Below are 27,150 nucleotides of genomic sequence, written 5' to 3'. Positions count from 1 at the left end.
GTGAGTTAAATAGAAAATCTGTAGGTCAGTCATCATTTGTGATATATTCATATCTTGATGAAAATTGCATCGTTTGATTTCTGCCAGAGAGAAATCTGGTGAGCCGATTAGTAAAGTGGTCATATATGTGGAATTTATAATCTCAGAATGTTACAATATTCAATGCTAGAAATCCCTGCAATTACATCACATAACATACATCACATTAAATGGGAGGGAAACTGGGTTTGGAAATTATTCCCATCAGACTGTCCCTTCATTAATATGCCCAATGACTGCAGAGGGGTATGTCTGCTGTGATGTCACATTTTGAACACTATCTAATCACATATATTGAATTGACCAATTTAATTGGGGAAAGTATAGACACCTCAAACAGTTGGGAGTATTGTTCTATGAAGGATTAAACACAATGATGGGGGTGGTGCTGTGGCAGCTGGGGACACATACGTTGGATTAGCATATCGTGTGGTGGGATGGGTTTGGGAATATCCTATGGGGGCGGAGGTGACTGCGTTTCCTCCGGCATTGGTGTTTTAACTACACTCGGGGATGGGTCACTGTCACATCGGGATTTACACACATCGTTGTCCTCTATGTCCTCCACCATTTTCCATGACTCTAAAATCCCTTTATTTATTTATTTTATTGTTCATTTATAACATGCATAATACCAGCGAGTGGTTTCTAAGCATGGGCTCGGGATTTGAACCTGTGTTGCACCGCGTTTTCTTGCTTCCAAGATGAGTGTGTTGCCCCCGAGTTATCCTTCCTTCCTCTTTCCTTCTTTGAAGCTTTTTCCGTTTCTATTTGGCAGGCAAAAATGTGTACATGTGTTCAAATATACCTCTATTTTTCGTACACAGTTCTGGCCATGGGTGGAACATTCCCTTATGATATTTCTCAATGTTATCCTTGTACACCGGCAATGCACTACACATGTATTCTAATAGTGTAGGTACCCCCATGTTAAAGGCTTTATATATGGCAATGTCACACCATATTCAAAATACAGTTTGTCTTCGGTGTTCCTAACAGTCTTTTGCTCCAGCTCTCCTGTCGCCCCCTACCCACACTCCCTTCTCTGCAGTCACTCCCCACACCCATACGAATAGTCTGCCTACACACAAATCTCACACTACTTCTTCCACAGGCTCTCCCTTCGCCCTCACTACCTGCACAATACAAGATGAAACACTAAAACAACAAGCTAAAACAATAAACTAAAATAACAACCACTACTTCACCTTATTCCCCCACCCAGAATATATTGGAGACAGGAATTCAAGTCCACTAACTATACGGAGCTCCTACTTCTTTATTCTGTTATCTTATTCAAAATATGGCACAATCTAGTTCCTTACCTCAAAGTATCCCACTTCTCTGTTTCTCTTCTCATATACTCATATATATATATATATAACCACTACATAGTCTTTACACACTACTCAACCCCATCACATACCATTCCACCATACATCCTCATCTTCATCGAACACAAACACACATCCTCTTGTTCACCGTTCCCCCAACTTCCCTCTCAGCATCTTCGCCCATTGTTTTCACCCACAAGAGGTGTACTTACATCAGCGTGTTCACCCAGGCTCCTCCGTCATGGAGTCCCATTAACTACCTGCACCGCCTAAGAGCTGTGCCCCGGTCCCGAGAGCAGACAGGTATTATGTCCAAATAGCTACTGTACACCACAACGTGTTGTGTGCTAGGGACAGGTAGCTGCAGGTAGGTACTGCACCTTCAGATGTGCGGCCTGGAATACTCTGTCTCTGCAAAAAACCTGGGATTACGTCGGGGTATATAACCCACTAGGGAAAAAGGCCCAGCAGACCTCTTGAAAGGAGAACAAGGTTTAATCTCACAAAAATTACAAGTACGCCCCAGCAAAGAACTCTGCTGCCATGGAGCGCTCTGACAAAAACAGCATGAGCAATATGTTTTAAAGGTACAAAGTGTCATAAGTGATGTACATTATATAGGTTACAAATCCAGGTAGCTGGTTGGTGAGACCATATACACATATAATCATAAAACAATAGTTAATCCTAATAATTGTGGCCACCCATACAATATGTGCGTAGAAAAAAAAAAAAAAAAAAATATATATATATATATATATATATATATCACTTCAGTACAAACATAAATTAAATTGTTCTGTTAATCACAGGTTTCACATATGTCTCTTCTAGACACATATTTTGACCCAAGTCCTTATCAAGGCAGAATTTTGGCAAACAAATATTCCTCATTTTACAGCAAGTTGCACAAAACTTTGATAATTTTCTTGTTATCACCATCACATAAAATGCCCAAATCATATAAATAATAACAAAATTGCCAAAGCAAAATGTAATAGACAACACAGAGAATTGGGAACACAGAGAAAGAAAAAGACAAAGCAAAGAAAACATGTTATTAGTTAAAATAGGCTTCATACACTTTTCATCTATATATATATATATATATTTTTAGACTTAGATAGAGTGGTGTCTTTCCCCTTTTTTAAATACTGTTTAAAGATGGGTAGCTGCATAGGTTTAGGTACTTATTTTAAGTGCCCTTTCAACCCAGAGATCTTGCACTTGTTTTTATCTGTTTTACTGCTAAAATTCGAGATCATTGTCAATGGGTGTAACACATAGTAGTTTTTAAATACATTCGAAATTTATTGTATTTTTAACTTACAATTTAATGCATGAATATGGGCAAACATTTATTCAATATGACTTATAGGCAAAAAAAATGTTTTCAAAAATATGGATACATAATGCACTTTAGATCAATGCAACACTTGCACACAATTAGCACTTTATCGAAAAAGAGGGAATGTTTCTCCTCTTCCCCCCTCTTTTTTAAAAAAAAAATAAAAGCAAGCAGTCCATGCATGTATTGATAGCTCTCATAGATAAATAAATATGAGGATATTTGTATCTATATTCAAACATTTGTCTATTGAGCACCATACTTATGGATTACATGCATGGACGGAGAGCACTATGCACTTTATTTCTCGCTGCTTTACAAATACAAACCATTTCAGTGTTAAAATGCATTTTGCACTAACTTCTGTATTTTCTTTCTTTTGCGTATTTGCACAGCCTAACTGAACGGGCAATATTATTATCATGCCTTTTTAGCACTGCCCATTTTCGTTGGTTAACATATATTACTCTAGCATCATACTTTCAAATGTTTTCAACAAAGTCGTTTTATTTATATACGGCTTTTACATTATTTTCATCATGCTAGTTTAAAAAACAGCAACTGCATCTTAATACTTTTTAGACTTGTGGTTTATGTGAAAATGTACTCTATGTGTAACTACCCAAGATGATCATGTATCTTTTTGAATGTTTAAAGATGTCCGTTCGGTAATACGAGAAAAAAAGTGGCTAATAGCAGGTAGACACTCTCTACACACAATCAGAGAGTTGTCAAGGCTTTAAAACTATAGTCCATCATCTGTGTTGTTTGTAACCTACGTGATCATGCGGTTTGCATACCGCGAAACGCGTTGTTTTTTCTACCAGGATGTTTCCCTTTCCTGACGCATAACACTAATAAAGAAGACATTTTTGTTGCCAGGAATCTTTGAGGTGTCTGGTTTCCTCTTATTTGTTGCAGGGACATTTTTTCCTCTGCTCCTGCTCTTGGGAGTGCACTCCACCAGCTGCCTTTCTCAGGAAAAGCTTCTTTTTGCCATATCTTCGCACCGGAGGTTCAACGGCACTGGAATCTGCACCCGCTCGCTTTATAGAGGCGCCCAACAACGCTTATTTGATCCCTTCTTGGAGTTGTTCGAGCGCTCCAGACTGCCTGCAGCGACCTCACATCACGAAGAATCAGAGAAGGTGCGTGGCACAGCAACCGGCCGCCTTGCTGATAAAGAGTTCAACCCGTCGGAGGACACGTGGAGCACATATCGGAGGTGGCAGGTCTGTAAACGCGCATTTCCTTCCTGTTTTTCTTTACACAAGCTTCGTGTTAAAGAAAATACAGCCTATGTACACTGGTGTTGGCTGTACATGCATGAGAGCGAACATTTGTTCAAGTTTTAAGGGGCAAGCACCTCACTGACAACACAGTGCGTATCAATTATGACAACAAAACAGGAAAGGGAAAACCTGCGAAAAGCACAAGTGGCATCACTCTTTTGTGAGAAGCAATCCATTCCTAATAAAGACACACCCAAGGAACAAGCATCAGAAACACAGCCCAACAATGAAGTTAAACTTCTACGAGAACTGGAGAAGCTGCAAAAAAGAGAAATCAGTAAATGGTGGGAGGAATACTCTCTTCAAAACTACATTGATGTGGGACGCATCCCTAGAGGTCTACGTATCCTCACCACACCCTCGTTTGAAGAACAAGACCCTGCCATGTTACAAGAATGGGGAGAGTCCAGCAACACCTGTTCTGTAAACTTCCTTAATATTTTGATTAAATATGCCAGAACGGACAGATATAAGATACTGGACAAAATACAGGAAGTTGAGGAACAGCTGCAGCATTTAGAGGCAAGTGAAGAGGGTAAAAATATGCGTACTAACATGGAAAAGGGATACAAAACATTTGAGGAAGATATTAAATTACGTAAGCAGAGGAAATTCATTCGAGATAAGAACGATTATGAACCAGGGAGAGTATTAACCTTTGCAAAACGCTTTCACACTCTTAGAAAAAAACTCCCTATCCAACCGCTTACCACTACAAATGCTAGTTCTACAGAACCATCATCCTCAGACATCGACACAACTGAAAGTGAGAGCGACCAACCCACCGGAAAACTGAATTTTTTAGAAGAGATGAGACTGCTGGGCATGGAAGGCAGACTAAACAATGGCAAAAAAACAAAAGGCAGAGGACGTGGCAAAACAGTAGGCCAAAGAGGAAGAAAAAAACAAGGAGAGGCAAGCGCAGTATCCGCAATGAATGTGGAAAAACCGGAGCGCTTAACACGCTCTGGAATAAAGAAATTAAGTTAATCACTCCTGCAACACCAGATATGACTATAATTAACCTCTCTACACATGTATTGACCTCGGCTGAAAAACAAGTACTAAAGCTGGGGTAAACTTTTGTCCTACGTCTGTTTATGACTATGCCAAAACCCGCATAGACTTTGATAAGTATATGCGAAAAATCAGGCTAAAAAAATTCTTTGAAATGTACCCGCCCAAGCCAAGACCTAAAGTCTACCATCAGGGATATACAGACATCTCAATCCAGGACACTCACCTCTTGCATGATCTCGAAGATTTGGAACGTGAAAGTACAGACCACATTGATACCATCGATCAAAACTTTGAACTAATGAATGTTGATGTTAGCTGGCCAGGGAAAACAGCACTTAAAGTTAAATCTCGATTTAACCCTATGTTTAATCCGGGAGGCCATCTAGAGGCATTCCAGGACCTGGTCATCAATGATCTTAAAAAGATCCGGAAAAAATGGGCCCCAGTGAGAACAAATCTCACCCCTGCACAACAACACACAGTGAAACAACTAAGTGCAATGACGGAGTATATAATCAAACCGGCAGACAAGGGAACTAATATAGTCATCATGAATAGGACTGACTATATTAAGGAGGCCCATAGACAACTAATGGACAAGAATTGCTATGCCAAACTACAGATAGATCCTTCACAAGCCATGAGTGTTCAATTATCCAATCTTTTACAAACTTGGAAGGGGAAAGACTTACTAGATGAAGACATATGTACATTTTTACATCCCAAGTTTCCTATCATTCCAACAATTTATTTTCTGCCTAAAGTCCATAAAAGCCTGTCCAAAACCCCAGGCAGACCAATAGTAACACTATATGGGGCATTGTTGGAAAATCTCTCACGTTTCGTTGATGAAACCTTGATTACTTTTGTCACCACCTTACCTTCCTATTTGAGAGACACTAAAGATTTCTTGAGTAGGATCGAAAGTATACCTTGGGAAACTTTATTTCTTTTGACAACATTAGATGTAGTCTCCCTTTATACATCAATTAGACACTCTGATGGACTTAAAGCATGTGAGCACTTCTTGTACACCAGGTCCATGAACTACCTGCAACACAGCCTAATGATACTAGAGATGATTAAACTTTGTTTAACCAATAACTGTTTTCTCTTTGACCAAGAGTTATTTATCCAGCTCCAAGGCACTGCTATGGGCACCACTTTTGCCCCCTCATATGCGAATCTGACAATGGGCTGGTGGGAAAAGTGTGTTGTCTGGCATCCCAGTAATATCAAATACACAGACCAAATAGCACTGTGGCTATGCTACATTGATGATTTGTTTGTCATCTGGGATGGTACTGATCAGGAATGGTTGGACTTTGTGAGGGTATTAAACTCTAATGAGCTTAACCTGCAATTTACTGAAAGTCACAGTAAGAAGGATATTGTATTCCTGGACATAAAAGTTTCTGTGGCAAACGGCGAACTCACCACCAGCCTGTATAGGAAGCCCCCTAGCTCCAACATTCCATTACATGCGAAGAGCAGCCATCCCACGGCCCTGAAGTGGAGCATTCCTTATGGAGAATTTGTTCGCATTCGAAGAAATTGTTCCAACATTGACGTCTTTGATAGCGAATGTGCCTTGATGGCCCACAGGTTTAAAAACCGCGGGTATCCAATCAAAGTACTGGAAAGAGCATTTTTAAAAGCAAGGGACATGGATCGCTCCCTACTCTTGGTTTCCAATTCTGTCCAAGCTAAGACCACGGACAATACGGACACACGTCTAATTTTAACCTACGGCAGTGGTGCACAGAACATTTGCCAGGTGATACAGAAACACTGGCATGTTCTCCAGTTAGATGAACACCTTGGTGAACTACTGGCATCCAAAGTGAATATCACCTTCCGTAGATCGTCCTCTTTTAAAGATACCCTTGTACCAAGTTTCATGAGTCCTCTTCACGATCAATTGGGAGCCAGTTGGAAGAATATCAAAAGGACAGGCTTCCAAAAATGTTCTAAATGTAAAGCATGTACTTACGCTGTTAACACCAGTTGCTACCTACATCCTATTGTAGGAAAGAACATCAAGATTCTATCTAGGATCACTTGTGAAACTGAATTTGTGGTATACGTTTTAAACTGTCCATGTAATAAGTGGTATGTCGGCAGCACCAAAGGTAAACTGAAACTGAGGGTGCTACAGCACATTAGGGCCATTAAGAATGCTGATACAAGCTACCCCATAGCCCTCCATTTTAAGAACAAACATGGCGGTAAATTAGAGGGTTTAACCTTTTTTGGTATTCATGCAGTCAATAAACCACTAAGAGAAGGTAACCGTGAACTTACACTAAGACAATTGGAAACCAAATGTATTTTAGACCTCGAAACAAAAAAACCCAGGGGTCACAACCTCGATGAGGAGTTATATACCTTCCTGGGTACCTGAGGCCTTTTTCAGACTCTTTCCTAGAACTATTTGCAATGTACTTATGTGCATCTTACTGTGGTCTACTAATCATTCATTCCTTTCTAGGTATAGATTGGGTTAAATGTAGTCTTTGCTGTTCCTTGAAACATGAAATGACTTTTTTAACTATATTCAAGTATTTTTTGTATGAATATTTTTTTCCATGATTTTTGAGTTATTCTGTGTTGTAAGAAGATTCAATTCAACGCTACAGCTAAGTCAATGCCTAGTCTGGGATACTGAAAGGAAACCCTTATTGATATATCTTTATGTCCAGTTCATGAGTTCTGGATGACTACCCCTATATAACACCCCTCTCTTAGAATCCCCCTGACCCCACTGAGCCAAGAAGTAGTTCTGTTTTGCAAGGTTAAAAGGTTTATTTGAGAAATAAGACAAAATATAGATACCACGCTTTTATAATAAATTAATAATCGATATCGCCCTTATAAATATAATGTTAATCAACAATGGGTAATCTGACACTAGCACATTGCTTTATAATCAATGAGGAGTTAGTATAGGATGGATCAAGTAGCAAAAATACTTTTATGATTTCAAGGGAAAAGCAATGAGGAATAAAATGCAGTACAGAAATACTTGAGATGATTTTAGCAAAAGATAATATAATCACTTTTTCTCTGGCAATTCACCCCCCTCCCCTATGCAATGTAAGACATGGAAGTAGATGGAAAGAGGAGCACACAGTTCTAAGGAATGCAATCAAATACAATACGAAATTCAGTTCCCCCCCAGCAAGCTTAGAGAAAACCGGTATGAGTTTTAAAACACAGGCCCAAGTACTTTGAATGTGGTGGCAATGAGAAATATGCTGAAAATGCTTTTAATTCCCTTTAGGAGGTTCAGGGTGAGTGAGAGATACTTGGGATGAGTTCAGGCTCACTTTAGCAATGATTCAGAGATGGTGATTAAGAGGCAAACACATTTTTAGCAAGGAAAGAAATGACTGCTGATGGTTACACGTGGCTGGATTTTTAACCAAATCGCAAATTGCGGTAAAATTTGCGAGTGCGTGAATCGTGATTACGGCAAAAGTATAAGGAGGAGCAAGTCGGTTCTAGGTCCGTTGGAAAGCTGAGATTCGTTCCTATCCCAAACGGTTCCAGAGATACGGACGATTAAATAAAGGTAGTTTTTCGGATTTAAAGTAAACTCAAAATGACAGGTGACAGCTTGCAGCTTCAGAATTGATAGGTGACAGTTGTGCAGCTTTACAAATGACAGATGACACGATTTCTAGGAGGCTGTTCTACTTAGGTTAAAATAGCTTGGATTAGATTATTTTAACTAAGAGATTGGTTCTGCACAGTTCTGCTAGGTACTCACAATATAAATTTGAAATAGGCCTCGCCACGGATCTGGTCAGGTTTTGGACTGGACTCCGGTTCTGGTCTCGGCACTTCACAGTGATCTGGGTCAGCTCTCTGGTTCTGCTCACAGCGGTCTGGGTCACTCTGGATCTCTGGTCTGGTCTGTCCGGATACAGCGGTCTCTGCACGGCTCCTGGATCTCTGCACTGGTCCTGGCAAAAGTTCTTGGCAAGGGATTCAAGCAGCTCGCCCGGCTGTGAGTAGCTTGCAATGATTTGAGGCCTGCTGCAGAGAACTCAGATTGTGGTTTTAGGCCTCTGATTTAGGTTCTAAAGTATAAGTTCTAGGCTCTGGAGTATGTAGCTGGAGTCAGTCTGGAACTGATATCTTCTGGATGTTGTGTGGTCCGGCAAAACGCTCCGCAGCAACTGGATTTGAATGTCTCTACCTGTCCCAGCAGTCTCTTTTTATGTGTTTTGAAAATGGGTGTGTGCCTGGGCCTAGCTAAGCCTGCCCCTCTCTACTTGTCATTGGCCCAATTCTCCCCTCTCCCATGATTGGGGGAAGGAAATGTGAGTCAGAGTGATGCTGTAGGTTTTATGGGTCAGAGGATCCTCCCCTGGTCAGTTTGCCCACAAATCTATATTTGATTCAAATACATCCTTCCCAGATATACAATTTGTTGAAATTGCATGTGCATATTATATATTCCTTATGGTCCATGCTTGTCCGCCTCTGATCTTCCTGGGGGCTTGCATTCAAAAATGACAACATTTTGCGTTTTTTCACTGGTTTTGCAATATCGGACATTTACCCAAATTTACACACATGTGCGCAAGGAGTATGGACATTAATTGATGAAGTGTCAGATTTTTAACATGCAGACATTTGGAGTGAGACCCTATTTTCCGCTAGCAACCCCCCAGAATACACCACAGGGTCCTAACACATCTCAAAATGTTCACAGAAAAATCACAAAAATAATGATATTACTTATATAATTCTGACAAGTCCGCACTTTGAGTTATCTATCTTTTTAAAATTATGCCCTGGTCAAAAAGGGGTGTGGCTTCCCACATCACAGGGTGAAATAACTGGTTTATCCACTTCCCCCAAGCTCAGCTGCTAGCAGAGGCACTGCCCCTCCCAGTTTCCCCTAAGAGGAAGCCACTTTACGGCCCCCCAATATAACATTTGCCTGAGTCCAGGACAGGCCTTTGTTCAACTCCCTGTAGTCCCCAGCTTCTCCACCCCTAATCTAATCAACAGGGCCATGTGACCTCAGGATGCAGCCAGGCCTGGCAGCCAGGCCTGGGAACACAGCTGTTGATCCAGTATCAACTCCTGTCGGGGGTAGTTGTCAGGCAGAATTCAGTTTCATTAAGCCAGGTTTCATCTAAATGTCACTTTTTGTTCCCAGTTTTCTACATTCAAATCAAACCGACAATGTTTACATATACATTAAATAATTACTTCCTTCAAGTCATTTCAGAATATAGTTTTACATTGTATCCACCTCTTAGCAAGTCTTTCCTTGGTCTGGTTTTGTTTCATTTGTTCAGTTTTACACAAAAGTCTGGTGGTTTTAAAACGCCGGCTTTCTGATAGTGGTGGTTACTGGTAATGCAACCATTTTTGGGATTAAGAAAATGAATTTCCCACAAGAAGGTTGTATCTTTGGAGTGGTCTCGTGCCAACTGCGCAGTTCTCCTATTCTGGCGTGAATGTGGGCGGCGATAACTCATCCCCACATCCACCCAGTCTATTGATTTAGTTTGTTCTGGGATAGAATAATGGGCGGCCACAGCTCATCCCCACATCTACCCAATCTATTGATTCAACATGGGTCAAAACCCATGACAGTGTGAACTTATAAACATTGTTGGTTTGGATTGTTTTCTCTTTAGATAGAGTGGTGTCTTTCCCCTTTTTTAAATACTGTTTAAAGATGGGTAGCTGTAAAATCAGTATTACAAATAATTTACAGAATAGCAGTCTGGTTGTTTCAATCTACTCCAGTTACAAACTAAATCCACCTTGGATGCATATATTATAGAATATACAGACAGTTGAGTAGATTATGCATTTCTTAAATGATTTGGCAGACTTCTCCTCCTTACTCCACTGTACTGGTGTGCAATACTGTATACCTAATTATTATATTAATGTATTAGGTATATTTACATTTGTATATCTTCAACAAGTAAGACGCTACAACCTAATTGGTGCATTTTCACCAGTACAATTCTAAATTCATAGGAGGAGTTCCACAATTAACTTTTAATAATCATTTACACAGCATCAATCACCTATGTTAGATTGACAAAGTCCTCTTGAGTTAAAGCTCACAGTTCTTATGGCGATTAGCCCCAATTCAAATCGTAATTAGATATTTAACAACTTTGCAAATTTCAGCCAGAAAAAAACCATATCAACCAACAAGAAATCATAAAAGTTGCTTTTGATAATAAATGTGAAATTAGACCTACTATATAGAGGAACACATTGATTTTGCGTTCTTTATTCAGACCCAAGATAGTGAAAATTATTCTAAATTCCAATCGTCTCAGCAACTATTTTTGATCTCCTCCTCGTTGGCCACATTCAGGCTTTTGTGACCAAACAAATCTCAGCTTATTTTTGTCATCCATCTGATGATGTTCATGCCAGTGACTGGCCAATGGTAACCTTGGATCCTGGCTCCCCAGGCTTCGAAATGTTCAGGGATACATATACTTAGTTGCCGAAAGTTACCTCCTATATACATTTTCTGGCAAATAGATATGATAGCATAAACCACGAACTTAGTCTTGCAATTGATGTAGTTCTTTATGTCTATTTCCATGCCATCATTACAAGTACATTTATCACTGATAGGATATGCATATCTGCACATACTGCAATTTCCACATTTGTAGAAACTTTTCATTGTTCTCAGCCAATTGCTGCCACTCACTTCTTGATCTCTCGTGGTTTGCAAATGTGATGGGCACAGTTTTTTTTAAATTGTTGCTGCTCTCGTATATATACAACCTTAGTTTTGGGTCAATATACCGCATCCATCTGTAATAAGTACCAAAGATTTTGAACAATCTTATGTTATATTTCATTGTCCTTTGAATATTTAGTGATGATTCTTAAGCATATTCGAGTGATCAATATTCTTAATCTTTTTTGAGCTTGGTTAACATATGCTATAGTGCATCCTTTTTCACAAAATCTCTCTGTAATCAAATTGCATTCTTCTTCAAAAATATCATCTTTATTGCAATTCCTCCTAGCTCGATAAAATTCCCCTACGGGAATATTATTGGTTGTAGACTGCCTGTGACAGCAGGTAGCAAACAATAAAGAGTTGACTTCGGTCAGTTTGCAAAAAGTTAATGTTTGTAATTGTCCATTCTCAACATAGATATGTAAGTCGAGAAAGTCAATAGCAATGCGATCAATATGTCCCTCCAATTCTATACCAAATGTGTTAGTATTTAGGAAACTCATGTATCAGGTAAAGAGTTGCTCAGTACCATGCCTTACCACAATGATGTCATCTATGAACCTTTTCCAAAGGAGACATGACTAATGAAATCATTGTTAGCAAGTGCAAATGTCTTCTCAAACGGACCCATTAACGGGTTGGCAGTAAAGGAGCACATTTTGACCCCATCGCCACTCTCTTAGTCTGCAGATAATATTCACCATTAAACAAGAAATGATTGTTCTCCAATATAAAATTTGAAACATCTTTAATCATTTCAATGTATGTAAGATTTGTGGCCAAAAATTCACTAAAGTTGTAATCAACTTATTTTATTGCTAATCGTTGGTCCATTGACATTTATAGTGCTGTGACGTCAAGTGGTGCCAAAGAATAATCATGTTGCCATTGTATATCTTGTAGGATCTGCAGTACTTGTGTGGAATCCCTAATGTGCGTTGGTAATTTCTGTACTTGTTCACATATAGCATTATCTATGTACTGTGACAAACCTTCCTAAGCCCAACCTATGCAACTCATTATAGGGCAAACCTCTGGTAATATAACATATTGCTTGTGCACCTGCAGAAGATAATAAATAGTAGGCATTGTTGGTACTGTTACATGTAAGAAACACTTTTTATCATCAGTTAGTAGTCGCCTACTGTACCATTAGTTATCAGGTTGTTTAATGCATCAACTACTTCTTTTGTTGGATTGGTAGTAAGTGTTTAATAACAACCGGATGTCTCTAAAAGTGATGGTCCAATCAATTGTAATCATCACGATTTAAGACTACCACATAACCGTCTTTATCAGCTTCCTTTATCACAATGTTAGTATCTTGAGACAGTGCTTCTAGTGCTAATTTCTCATTCCTTGTTAAATTTGGTCTGCCTTTAATGCTACTAGTATATCCTTTGTCCATATACTGATGAATCTTGCATCACAGCCTTCTGGACACCTATACACATATAGCCTGCTCCCTACAGGATGCCAGGCAATTGGTCCCAACATCCTCTGTCCATCGTATTACACGTGGGGATCTTCATCTTCCGTCATCGGATGCAAAGGCCATTAATTGGCAATTTAGTTACACAATTCACTATTTCATAGTTTCTACAGTGCACCTGGTACCAAGGACATGACCGATGCAGATACTTTGGAGGTCGCAATAACCTCTCAGAACTACATGAACCCTGCTCAAATCCCAGACAAGTTGGCGCCTCCACATCTTTCCCACCCGTGGCATACATTTGTTACCTTCTCCACTGGCACCTCACAGCAGAAATCACATGAACTAATGGTGGGGGCAGTCTGCCCCTGCTCTCTGATCTTCCTGATCGATTGGTCCCTTTACAGTTATATGGCCAAGGGTCTTGGGCTTGTCAGTGTACTCAAATACTAATGTCTGAGTGTGGGGGTTCTTGGGCCACTATAACTTATAGATCTGGATAGTGAAGGGCTAGAGCCCTCACCGCCCTTTCTCATGTGATAACTCCTTAAAGACCCATTCCAGCCCTCTCTTGGCCTTGAGGGGCACATTCTTTCTGGGTTGCATCCACTACTGATAAGACACAATAAAGAGCTGTGTGTGAGTGTTCAAGAAAGCAGCCTTCTGCAGAGCTGCCTGGGCAGCAAGCAAAAGGATGCACGCACACCCTTCTAGCCCTCGGGGCTGGATGTGAGCATACTGGCATAGCTATGGCACTAGGCCTAAATTTCAAAATTACGTCTAACTTCTAAGATGGAGTTTCATTACATATGTAATGCTCACAGTAAAATCCACTATATTTCTACTACAATCAACTTCTAATTTGTAACATGCTTTTGACAGAATGAACTGAATCCATACATTATCACAGTCCTCCTGGGAAGGAGAAAAAGGGGGGGGGGGGAACAGAGCTTTGGACTTTTCAATAGATGTCAAGATTTCCAATAATTTGCTGGTGGAATTGGACGCCGATGTAATCTGGTTGTTGTAAATGTTTTTCTTGGCCTCGCTAATCTCCTTCTTTTATAGTTTCTGTGTGCACTTCCACAGCTTATTATTGGCTGGTGTGGGGTGTTTAAGCCACTTGCTCTCTGCTTCTTTTGTCTTTTTTGAGTTTGGTGAGCTCTGGATGAAACAAACCATTTCTGATGGTTTCTATTTTCTCTGATCACTTTGGGCTTTATAGGCGCCATCTGCTCCACGGGTTTCCGTGCACAAAGGGAGTATTTCAGTAGAGTGTCTTCACAAGTATCACTCTCCTGGGCACCCTCAAAGATTTTACTCATGCACTGTTTCAACTGTGTCGGCCCTAAGTTCGTGTAGTTCCTACTAAGAACTTTCTCTTGACTGTTGTGACTTTTCTTAGGGGGAATATTTATTTGCACCTCGAAGATTACTTTGAAGTAGTCAGACCAAACGCATGGAATGGTTCTTACCACCTGTACATCCATGTTTTGTGCAATTACCCAGTCCAGCTGGTTGCCTTTAGCTGTAGTGGGTTCTGTGTTTATAACCCTAAAGTCAATAATATTCAGTACTTGCTCAAAGTGGATGGCCACTTTGTTAATTGGGTTCCCTCTCCACCTATTGAAATCGCACAAGATTGTGAGTGCAGTCCACTATCACAGTGGGTGCCGCACAGTGTCATCATTGTCGCTGCCTATTATCATGTGTTATCGCTGTCCTCTTCCACCACCAAATAATACTGGTAACAGCCCCATCCACGCCACCACATACAGTGTCATCCCTATCGATACGAGGAATGGTGGTCGAATTTACACGGAAGATGGTAGGCTGATTAAGAGTAAGTTGCATAAAAACATCAATAACAGAGGACATTCAAAGCCATTGACAGGTTTGGGGGTACTGTATACTGGTCGACCAGTTCAGAATAATGCACAATGCCACACCACAAGCTAATGGTGGTTAAAGACATTCAGTGAATTAGATGATAATGGCAGTATGCATTTCTTTCCCCGCTGGGCAGTGCAGTGTACCACAAGGCACGTGGTTCTAAAGGCTCAATCACATTCAGCACAACAAATAGGATGATGACTGGAAGGTTTAGAATACATCTAAACCTCTGACATTGCTCTGGGCAACCCTCCAGACCATTGTTCTTCACCTGACAAATATTGCATAATTCAACGCCGTAGGCCAGTCATACTGCCCAGTTAAAAATATCATACAATGTACAGACTGAAAGATGATCATTGAACTACATTATAAGAAAGGAGCATTTTGACTCTTTTCTTCCTGAGGTACACACTGCAGTCAATCTAAGCTCAGATAGCATGTTATGCCAGTCTAAACAATATTTGTTATTGTCTGATGCATGTTTGTGTTTTTTATTAAAGCAAGTTGGGGGTGGGGGGGCTGACATGGGAGTTACGTTTCCGGTTCTCTTGTCCCCTGCACCTCCAAATATCACTTGGGTTTACAACATCATGACTTGTTCACGCTGATATAAAACCAATCGATCCCTATGGAATCAATCAATATCTACACCAGAAAAAAGCAGGGGAGATTCCATAGGAATCCATTGTAAACACTGCCCGTCATGCATACATTCCGGACAGCGTTGCTCTATTTTCACTGCGAAGTGCAGCAACAGGGCATTAGCCCAGTATTTAGATGCTTGCTTTGCACTTTGCAGTGCACATGATTGCAATTTTGCAGAGGGGACCTGTATGCACGTAAGTGTGAAGGTAGAGGGGCTGCACCATGTAATTTATGATATATTACCAAATGAGCTTCAATGTGTTAAAAGTGCCAGATGCCCAGCTGCCCGAGTCCTGCCCAGTCTATTGTGACAAATCCAAAGCCTGGAGTCAGAGCTGAGGTGCACCTTTTGTCAATCCCCCACTTTTGACTATGCTCCCCATTCAATGTCCCCACTCCCTCAGAAAGCTTGAATAGCTTCAGCAAATGGTGGGAATGGATGTGCAGAAGGATGTTTGAGTCCATCAACACACTACAGACTAAAGGGAAATTAAAAAATGTTTCCAGCCAGACCCTAAACAGAATGTCTTTCAAGCAATTCAACGCTTATCGTGTGTTGAAAGACCAAGAGAAGAGTGTTGGTTGCATTGCAGTGCAGGCTTGTGATCTTGGACAATAATACCATGTATTCTGAGCAGTTTGTCTTCTGTAGGTGAGCATTTAATTGCATATTCAAACAGTCTCATTAATATTTAGAATCTGTATTGATTCCCTAGTTTTAATGACTTACATTGCAAACAATGGTGTACCATATTCATCCTGCTCCGCTTTTGTCTTATGGATTACTATTTTAATGTGGGCCTCATCCATTCTGATTTATAAATTAGGCATTATGAGACGTTACTCGAACCAACGTTTATACATTTATGTTCATCAACCTCAGAGAGAGGAAAGGCTACGTCTGCTGTGACAACATTTGAAACTGTGAACTAACAAATTAACACAGATTTCTATGACAAGTATTAAGACAATGTTGTCTGCATCGGACAATGACCGCTACAGCTGAACAAAATCGAAGCCTACAGTATGTATCCCTTACACCACATTTGTTGACACAGATCGCATGCACGGCCAAGCATCCATGTTCCATAGAATGCAGCTATGGCTATGCTCATCCAGTCTAGCATGCATAACGGTCCACACTGAAACACCCAATGTACCTCAACACCTCAGCCACTAGCATACAGCGACTACCAACTGAAAGAAATTTGGTATAGCTGCCCACACATCGACTCTTTTCAACAACAGCACTCTATCACAAACCACCAACAGCGCCCACCTACGTGTTTGACCTTTTTGGGCTGCTTAGTCGAGCCTAGCCAGCCACCTTAGTCCTAGACCAGCGAAAATGCACACATGCATCTCCTAATCTAAAACTCTTAGAACCTCCAGCACATTGACTACGGTCACTGAGGGTGTTCCAACCTCAAAGCGCATTGAGGCCATACAAATGGGGAAAGTGAGCTATATAAATAACCAAATAGAATACAATACCAGTGCCAAGTTATCTTCTGAACCCTAGCAGAAACGATGCTTGTCAATATGCATTTGAAATGTAGTTAATGCATGGGATCAATGTATAAATCCCCCCCAAAAGGTTGAAATTCTACAGATGTTGTGAACACACACTAAACTTCATGTACACCAGGGAACAAAGAGAGTAACACAGCATTCAGAACTGCGTTGTCATCAACAGCCAGGCAGCAGGCTCATAGCTCCTGCAGCACACTATACAATATCATGAAGTGCTATTTATGCTTTGTAATCAAGGTGCTCTGGGTTGTTTCTACCTGTGTCAGTAAGGCGTCACATCCATTGCCCAGTAGGAAGACAACAGACACTTGTGAGTCACTTGCACACCCAGCATTAATCCCCAAATGATAAAGGAAAACATGTCCGAGCAGGGTAACAAACAAGAGCCTAATAAGTTACACCACTATATGGATTACTCAGTGGTCGAAGTGTACGAAAAGAAGCAGTGAAACTATGTCCCCTATTGCCCCTCTCAAACCTTCGCGCCATGCCCCCTCAAACGAAACCCCCAAGCAAACACACCTGCTGTTCAAGCGAATGCTGAGTGCAGTGCACAGAGGTGCAAGTTTCAACTTTTTCCTACACTTTTATTTTAAAACTGGGTTTACTTCAATTTGCCACTGTTGCTAACAGACCTTATGTATGAAAAACCCTGCACAACCAGGCTGTGCCATGCTCAGGCATGTGTGCATTACTGGTCTTGCATATTGTTTCCCTTTCAGTAGAGCTGGCTGTTTCTCTGGGGCATTAGGCCAAGCTCTGGAGACATGCATAGAAGTAAACATGTGCATAATTAAATAAACAACAGACAGAGAAACTTTTAGCACTCCTGAGTCAAAAACGGTGCGAGGATGACCCGTACATATCCATGTTCCTGTTTTACAAATGTCTGTGGAAGTCATTCATTGCATGATGCTTCAGCAAATGCAGACGGGCCAACCCAACACTGAATAAAATATATCATTATTAACTGGAATTCGCAAGTTGGCAACTGGAGGTGTGAGTCAATACCACCATTCTACAACATCACATGCTGGCATGATAAGATGGTTCTATGTCATTTCGAGGGGCGCAATTTCGATTGTTTTTTTCTGAGTATGTTTTACTGAAAATCTCATTGAAATTGATTTTATTTTATTTTTGTGGGAGTTCCCCCTCCAAGCCCCCATCCCTATTTTTTTTAACCAATTCCCGACCCTCCCCACGCCTTATATATACTTTTCCATCCCCCCTATATATTTCAATGAGATTTTTCATCATTGGGGGGGGGCTAGAGATTACGAAGACAGCCACCTAAAGACTTTCAGAACACCAGAGAATCTCCCTCCCTGAGTGGTTACCTCCCTCCCTGAGTGGTTACCTCCCTCCCTGAGTGGTTACAGCCTCAAAGTTGCTGATGCAGATCTCCAAATCTCCCTGGTCTAAGGATCAGAGGAGAAGACATGCCTTGTCCAAGCCTGATCCTCGCAGGGCTGGATGAAATGGGGGTCCTTGGTAGGTAGTGTCCTTATCCCCTTACCAGTGGTTTCCCAGACATTGAAATTCTCTAGACAATACGCATTGAAGCAGGCCTGAGTGCTTGCTCTGAGAAAGTTCCCTTTACACTGCCCACAAATCCATGACCAAGAGGCCAGAAGCTGCAGGATATTCACATGAATTATTTTAAATCCCACATGCAGAAGATATTCCTTCTCAGCTTTCCCCTTCAGAGTTGTGAGATCACAGCAGTGACACCCACTGCCCCAATCACTTCGCAGGCACACAAAAGCAGCAATCGATTGCTGCACGGACACCAGCCAAGAGCGTCAGAACCATCGCCCCCAAACGCAGAGATAACTTTTCAAAGGTCCTCACAAATGACTGCAGTGTGCACTTTGAAAGTTAATTATGTTAACAAACTCAGCAATGAACTAAAGCTGTGGCACTGTATGGCTGCATGGGGCACTGCCTGCGAACTGCAGTCCAACACTTCAAAGCCAAGCCTAATCTAACATATGCTACAGACACGCACACTGGCAGAAACCCTGGACAGAGTCACGTGCACAGAGCCCGATGCATGGACAGCCAGCAGCGCAGGCATCCTTAGTAAAACAGTTGAAAATTTAAAAACTAAATAGCAAGATGAAAAGGAAAATTATGCACATACATGAATACTTGAAAACATCATGCAGCTGGCATTTGTTCATCAACTACGTGACCTGTACACACGGCTTGTACACAACAAAACTACACATTCCATTTGCGTACTACGTACCTTCTCATCACTCTCTTCCATCAGCAGTTGGCTCAGTACTAGTTAGTAGCCAGGGGTTGGGGCAGGATATGATTGGCTGACTGACATCTACAGGCCGATTCATGGAATTAATGGAATTAATGTGCGCCAAAAATGGCAGCGCAAGCGTGAAAATCGCAGCACAAGCGTGAAAATCGCAGCGCAAGCGTGCCAAAGCCGCACACATCGATTCATGGAAGTGAGCGCGCGTGTAAATCCTGGGATGTGCACTGAAATCGTGGGGGGCGCAAGCGGGAGCCCACATCATTAAACAGCGTGCGCTACACGCACAGCGAAAGCGCACATAGCGCAGCGCACACAACAAAAGTGGGCGGAACACGGGATGGAACACGCGGAATGGGGAACAACGCGTGAAAATGTGGGCATTACGGGGGAAGTACAAGAGGTAAATGCTCGCAACGCCCACACGCGCGCCTACAACACGTATTCATGGAATCGAAGGAGGAGAATAGCCAGGCCCCGCATTTTTTCACCCAGGACCAGCCTTTTTGGGATGCCTGATGACCAAGTGTATGGGAGGTACAGGTTTCCACCACACATAATACTCGACCTGGTGAGTGAGTGAGTGGGAAGATGACCTCCCATCACCCACCCTGTGCTCCCAAGCACTGAGCCCCTTGGAAAAGGTGCTCAATGTACTGCACTTCTTGGTTACTGGTTCATTTCAGCAGACAAGTGCCATAGTGGGGGGGATGTCACAGGCCACGCAGTCATGCTGCCTACACCAGGTGTTGGCCATCATGACTGCACGCTCCTCAGTCCGCAGGCACATATACATGTCCAGAACACCTGCAGAAAGGCAGGCTGCCGTCCAGGACTTTTACAGGGTGGCACACTTCCCCACAGTGCTAGGTGCCATTGATTGCACCCATGTGGCTCTACGTCCTCCTAGGGCAACTGAGCACATCTATAAAAACCGCAAGCACTGGCATTCCATCAACGTGCAGGTAGTATGTGATGCCAAGGGAATCATCACCTCAGTATATGCCAACTATCCAGGGTCCAACCATGATAGTTTCATTTTCATAATGTCACCCCTAAACCGGGACCTAGAAGCTGGGCGGCATGGTTATACATGGCTGATTGGTGAGTATAAATGACTCTGCACATGCATGCATGTCAGATACTGAGTAATGTGACAACCCCACTAATGATACCCATCATCACCTCCCCAGGGGACAGTGCCTACCCTCTGAGCACCGACATGATGACGCCAATTCAGAACCCCACCACACCACCTGAGGTAAGATACAACACAGCCCATATTGCAACCCGGGGCATAGTGGAGTGCACATTCGGAGTGCTCAAGTCACGCTTTCGCTCCCTTGACTGCTCTGGTGGGCAGCTGTTATATGCGCCCCAGTAGTGTGCAGGATCATAGTGGCAGCATGTGTCCTGCACAATGTTGCAACACGCCGGTGCCTGGCTTATTGACATGGTGGTGCCCCCACATCCCCAACCACATGCACGCCCACTGCGCATGGGAGGGGAGAGGGCACAGGGTGAGGCAGCCCGTACGCAGCTGGTGGCTAATTACTTCACATAGAAATCACACCCCAGTGGAGTGCACACAGCCCTGGCACTCCACAGTGTTACATTGTGTGCATCCCTACCTACCTAAAGACAACCAATGCTGTGTCACAAAAACACACACATGCATGCAGCATGAATGACTACCCCCTTGTAAAATACAGCATGGAAATAGTGCCATGTCACCCAACCACTCCCCATCTCAGCTACCCAACACACCATGGCATGTCATGCAATATGAAAGCAACCGAATGAATGCACAAAACAGGACACAAGTGTCACAAAGTTCACTGTCCCAAATGTAAACAGGCCACAGACAATATGCTCCCAGTAATCAATAAGAAACAGCACACATGAACAAATACTTACCAGCAACACAAAACAGCAACACAGGATGAAACAGTGGATGCATGTGCCCAGCTGGAATACACAGTGGATGCCCACGGGAGCCACATGAGGCAACACACTATAAAAAAAAAATATATATACAAAAATCAAAAATGGCCATGTGTGGACCAGGGAGGAGAGGCCACCCAGGAGGTTCGAGGACAGGGTGCACCCCAACACCCACCTGCGTGGATGTTGAGAAAAGAAATATACCTCCATGGGCTCATGGCCTGCACGGCTACGCTACTGGGGGAGAACTGCTGTTGCTCTCTTCACCCTCTGCTGCTACATCAGGAGGTGGACATGCTATGGGAAGCAGCCCACGCAAAGCCCTGGTATGATCCTCCATGGCAGCAAGCATGCGGGTTTGGAAGGTTTCGTTCTGGAGGATGATGGTACGGAGATCCCCATGCAGCACCTCACGGGTAGCCCGCATTTCTACCTGCATGGCCTCGCGTGATGCCCGGATCTCCACATGGGTTGCCTGGAGCTCTGCTGAGAGTGAACGTGTGAGCTGCTCCAGCTGCTGTTCTGACCTAAAATTTAGGGAAGCCTCTAGTTCACCCAGAGTCTCCCTAAGGAACTGGTGTTCTAACCTCAGTGCTTCCCTGTGGCCCTGTGACTCTAAAGATATGGCTTCGCGCAGAGTCTCCAGTGCCGCCGGTCGGTCCCTGTTGGACGACCAACATGTCCTCCCTGTGTGTTGGCAAATGGAGTCTGTTGCCTGCTGCTGGAGCTCCATCTGCCTCTCAGGGGGGAGAATGGAAGTGGCCACCCTATCCATTGTCTGAGCCATCATTTCACACGATGCTCCCTGTTGTGCTGCTATACCGTACATGGAGTTTTCCCATACAGTATTGCCTGGTGGCGCACGGCCACTGCGTTGGCGGGCACCACACCTGTTTGGGGCAAGGCGATGTGCACCTTGCTGTGCTGGTACTGCCTGAGGCTGCAGGACTGAATTCCCCCTTTGATCTGCTGGCCCAGGAACAGGAGCAAATGTTGTGGAGTGTGACCCTGCATCCGGAACCGCCAAAGGCTGAGTTACCAACACTGACATCCCCATAGAGGGGTCTACCCCCAGTGCAGGTTGGTTGGACAGAACAGCATCCCTGCCAGAAACACTCACCTGCGACGGCACATATGTCTCACTGTCCGATTCAGCACCTGAATCATAGAGGTCTGGGGAGGTGCACCCAGAGACACCCGTGGACAGTATGGTCTGCAGGAGGATTGGGTTTTTACCCACCAACACCCCACGTCCTCCACTGGTGCCCGGTTGTGGCTAAGATTCCTCCTGGGTCTGCACCATCTCCTCCACCTCAACAGCATCAAGTGCGTCATCACCTGCAAAAACATGAAAGACAACAAATGGAAACAGGCATGAGCACCATAGCACACACATAGGCCTGACAAGCCAGAGATCCAGTACAAGAATTGCACATGTCCCACATGACTATAACCCTGGCATGCATGCACTGTCAATGAGTTGGAAGGGGAGGCAAAAAGCAGACACCGAGGACTCCAAGACGGAAAAGCAACACATTTGCTGCATGCTGGATAGCACTGGCATCACACATTAGCCTGTGAGTGGCATGTCCAATACACATACATGACACATTCCAAAACACAGATGGCACGTAGCATAGCCATGGTACATTTGACAAGTACAGCTATATGTTAGTGAATGAGTACTGTCACCCATCCATGTGAGATGGACATGATGAGATGAAAAATGCAAATAGTGTGACAAAATATGCATGTGCCACACACTGCAACACATCCAGTGTTCAATTATACAGTGATGGCAGGCAGATGGATACATCAATGGTTGGTCACTTCAACATGACAGGAGACAACAGTCATGTTCCACATTCAAACAGGGCCCAATAATTAATGTGAGCAGGCCCTTACTCAATCAGCCTGAATGGTCAAATCATTCCCATAACAAGGTAATAAATGTGGCCCATTGTGGGTGTAATCTATGACAGAAGCATGTCACATATGTGGCATTAGGGCAGAAAAATGTGTTGTAAAAATGAGAGGATTGAAACAATCAGGCTGAATGAACACTGACAATTTTGAACAATGTTTTTTTCAAGATGACAGTTCAAGGGCAACTGGAGTAATGTGGTGCTAATTGGCTACTGTGGTCAGAAGGCATACTCTCATACCCAAATCCAAGGCCGGTGAATGGTTTGGAGGAAGCACATGGGTGACCCATACCACTCATGAGTACACAGCCTCACCTGGCACTCAATCAGAACACATCACCCAAGCAACATACACATGGATTACACACACATGCATGGGCACTCATCGTACAATGCTTCATAATCTGGTAGGTCTCCCACGCCTTGTATCTGTTCCTCTGTGACGAAGGTTCCAGCAACAGACTCATGTTCAGTGAGTTGGTCGTCCTCTCGTGGAGACCCACCGCCAGTCACCAGAGTAGAGGCATGATTGGAAGCCAGCTTGTTCTTTGCTCTGCGTTTCAGGTCATTCCACCGCTTGTAGCAATCATCAGCTGTGCGCCTCACAAATCCAAGGGCACTAATGTGGTCCGCGATGGTCTGCCAGTGGGCCCTACGTTGAGCAGGCGTAGTCTTGCAGCCTGCAGTCACCACCAGTTCACCACTATGTGCCAACACATAGGCCACAAGTGCATCAAGTTCGGCATCATTGAAGCTAGGCTTTCTTGATGTGCCGGAGTGTGTAGCCGTGTCTGGGGTTCCAGCCTGTAGTGCAAGAGCACCCTTCTTCTTGGAAGGTGGTGCGGATCCTGAGTGGCTTACGTCACTCTGGTCAGTAGGGGCAGAAGCGCAGGTGGACTGGGTACATAAAGCCGTGAAGGCACAATGACCAAAGGTCTTGGTGCAGGCATTGGCTGCAGGGTGATGTTGGCAGGGTCAATGTCGGTGTGATGGACCTGGACCGACACTGTCCCAGCTGGGAGACTCGGAGCTGGGGTGGATTTAGCTGCAGCTGCCCCTGCAGCCTCCTCACCCTGGCTATTTGGGGCAGCAGATGACATTGCTGCCCCAGATTCACGTGGCCTGGTGACAGCAACTTTCACCGCCACACGCGGCTTAGACTTGTTGACATGGAAGTCAGCCTGGGAGTCATCCTGTGCCGGTTCAGTTGACAAAATGGGCCGGTTCAACAAGGGCTGAGCTGGGGTGGTGTCAGCTACATTTCCCACAACCATTGTGGGGGGGCATAGGTGGCCCCGATTGGTCCTCCACACACAGGGCTCTAGGGGCACCCTGCAAATCCTGTCCACGTCCCCTACCACGCCCACCTCTTTGAGCTCAGCCACCTTTGCCTCCCTTACTGCTTGGTCGCCTCCCAACCATGGCAGTGATGTTGTTGTGCATATGGGAGTTGCAGTAACAATTGTCCTGGGCAATTGGGGTAAAAGGGGTAGAGTACTAGATGGAATTCTTACCCTAGTGCTCTAGCAAGGCTGCCTGTGAGCCCTGGCGTAAGATGACGGGTCACGCAACGCACAGGCACCCCAAAAACAAAAGTACACGTGCACGCAACCCCCTGGTAGACCACGTGCATGGAAAAATTAACCCGCACTACGCAGTGGCACCTAGAAACACAAAAATAAGCGTACGCGTGTTACACGCAGCCTACAATGACCTCTGAAGGGGTACGCGACACAGGGGCAACCACAGTGGGAAAATACGTGCGCAACTCACCGTCTGCCTTGAAAAAGAACGTGAAAAAGATGCGCATGTGCGCGTTGGCAGCACCTCCATCAAAAGAAGAAAAGAACGCAGTCTGAGGAAACAGGGAGTACGAACTGTAAACGTTGTGAAGTAATCGTGTGTGAACCGACACGTAGTACAAGAATCACCCGCTCACTCTCCACAAAAAGCACGTCATACTCGTACCTTTTAAGCTAGCCCACACATGCAATGTCACTTTTGTGCTTACGCACTAAGGCCCTTCCTCCAATAGCAAGGTGACGTGCAGTTTTCTCACGTGCTGATTCACTATGCACCTGTGTTGTGGGGAATGCCCGCGCGGATAACGTCACAGACGCACTTACGCGCTAAGGGCCTTTCCTCCAATTTCACGCTGACGTGCACTTTTTTCACGTACCAAATCACTCCGTATCAAGCTGGCGATGCAACAACACACGGAAGACCACGCTCCTGCTCAGAAGACCATATTCCTGCCCCCCAGAGCCCCGAGCACGCTCCCACCTGCCATCTGCTGCTGCCTGCCTGCTTGCTGCCCACGTGCCCTGCTATTTGGTGCCTGCACGTCAGCCAGGGGTGCAGTTGCTGTGACCACCCCTGCTGGAACTGAAGACTCCCGACTGGGATACCATTGCTCCACAGCCCAGCCCCAAGACCCAGTTGCCCACCCACACCTGCCTCTGGGGTTGCCATGTCGGACACTACACCATCTGGCACCACTGGCAACCCCAGGCAGAGAGGCAGAGGGCCACCAGCTTCAGTGTCCTGGTGGAGCAAGTCCTGGGGCAATAGGATGCCCTCTTTGGCAGTTAGCACGCCGACAATGAAGGATGGAAGAGGATCTGGATGCACATCGTGACTGCCATCAACGAGGAGGGGGTGGCAGTCCGTGAGATCAAACATGTCCGGAAGCGCTGGGAGGACTTCAGGTCCAGGACCCTCAACAAGGCCCAGCGCCTCTCAAAGGCAGCGGATGCCATGGGGTGCCAGGTCCACCTGATCGACAACCAGATTAGGGTCCTGGAACGCATACGCCCAGCGCTCCACGTCCAGGTCCTTGAGGGGCAGACCTGTCTGGATTCGAGCGGTAAGGGTACATGCATACTGAACGGACGCTGTGCGTGTTGTGGTGTGCCAGGAGTGTGCAGGCTGCACATATGTCTTTGTAGGGACATGTATGGCTGCGTATGTACAGGGACGTGAACCTGGCACATGTGATTCCTATCAAGTGTGAGACACATCGATAGTTTATGTGTTGGTAAGCATGCCTTGCAAATGTATGTGTGGGTGCACACATGTAATGAATTATGAGTATGTCCTGTGACATGGTTGTGGTGTCACACATGGATGCTGGTTCATGCTGCATGTAGCTGCACTATGCACATGTTCATGTGGGTGTATTTGACAAGTGTGCAACTGTGATGCAACATGGATGCATGTGACACTGACATGTAAAAAGCTGAATGCGAGATGTGATATGGATGGCGATCTCATCACTGCGACAGTTGGTGGAGATGTACACATGCATGTAAGTCTGGTGGCGTGTGTGCATGTGATGTGCACTCCCCGTGTTTCATGTGACGTCATGCTCACCTTTGGCTGCTCGTGTATGGATGGTGCAGCCTGGTGCAATATTCCTGTTGATTTGCTCATGTGTGTGAGTTGAAATGACATGTGTGTTGGGGAGTGTGATGCCACGTCTGTAGTTTTACATTGCCACTCATGTGCAACTGTCATGTGTGTATCAGTCCATTGTACAGTGCCATGATGCCTGTGTTCTATTCTATCTCTCCCTGTCTGCAGCGTCAACTGATGTAGAGGCCGGAGAGGGTGCTGTGGAGCAAAGCGGCAGGGATCGCACCACCAGCCGGAGACGCAAGGCCCGGCTCCCCTTCCACGTTGTCATCTCGTCGGGGAATGAGGACTCTGGTGCC

Source organism: Ambystoma mexicanum, chromosome 6p (genome assembly GCF_040938575.1).
Source record: "Ambystoma mexicanum isolate Mex_15411 chromosome 6p, UKY_AmexF1_1, whole genome shotgun sequence".
In the NCBI taxonomy this organism is placed as follows: Eukaryota; Metazoa; Chordata; class Amphibia; order Caudata; family Ambystomatidae; genus Ambystoma; species Ambystoma mexicanum.
The sequence above is the reverse complement of the archived record's forward strand: the minus strand, read 5'-3'. Positions refer to the sequence as shown.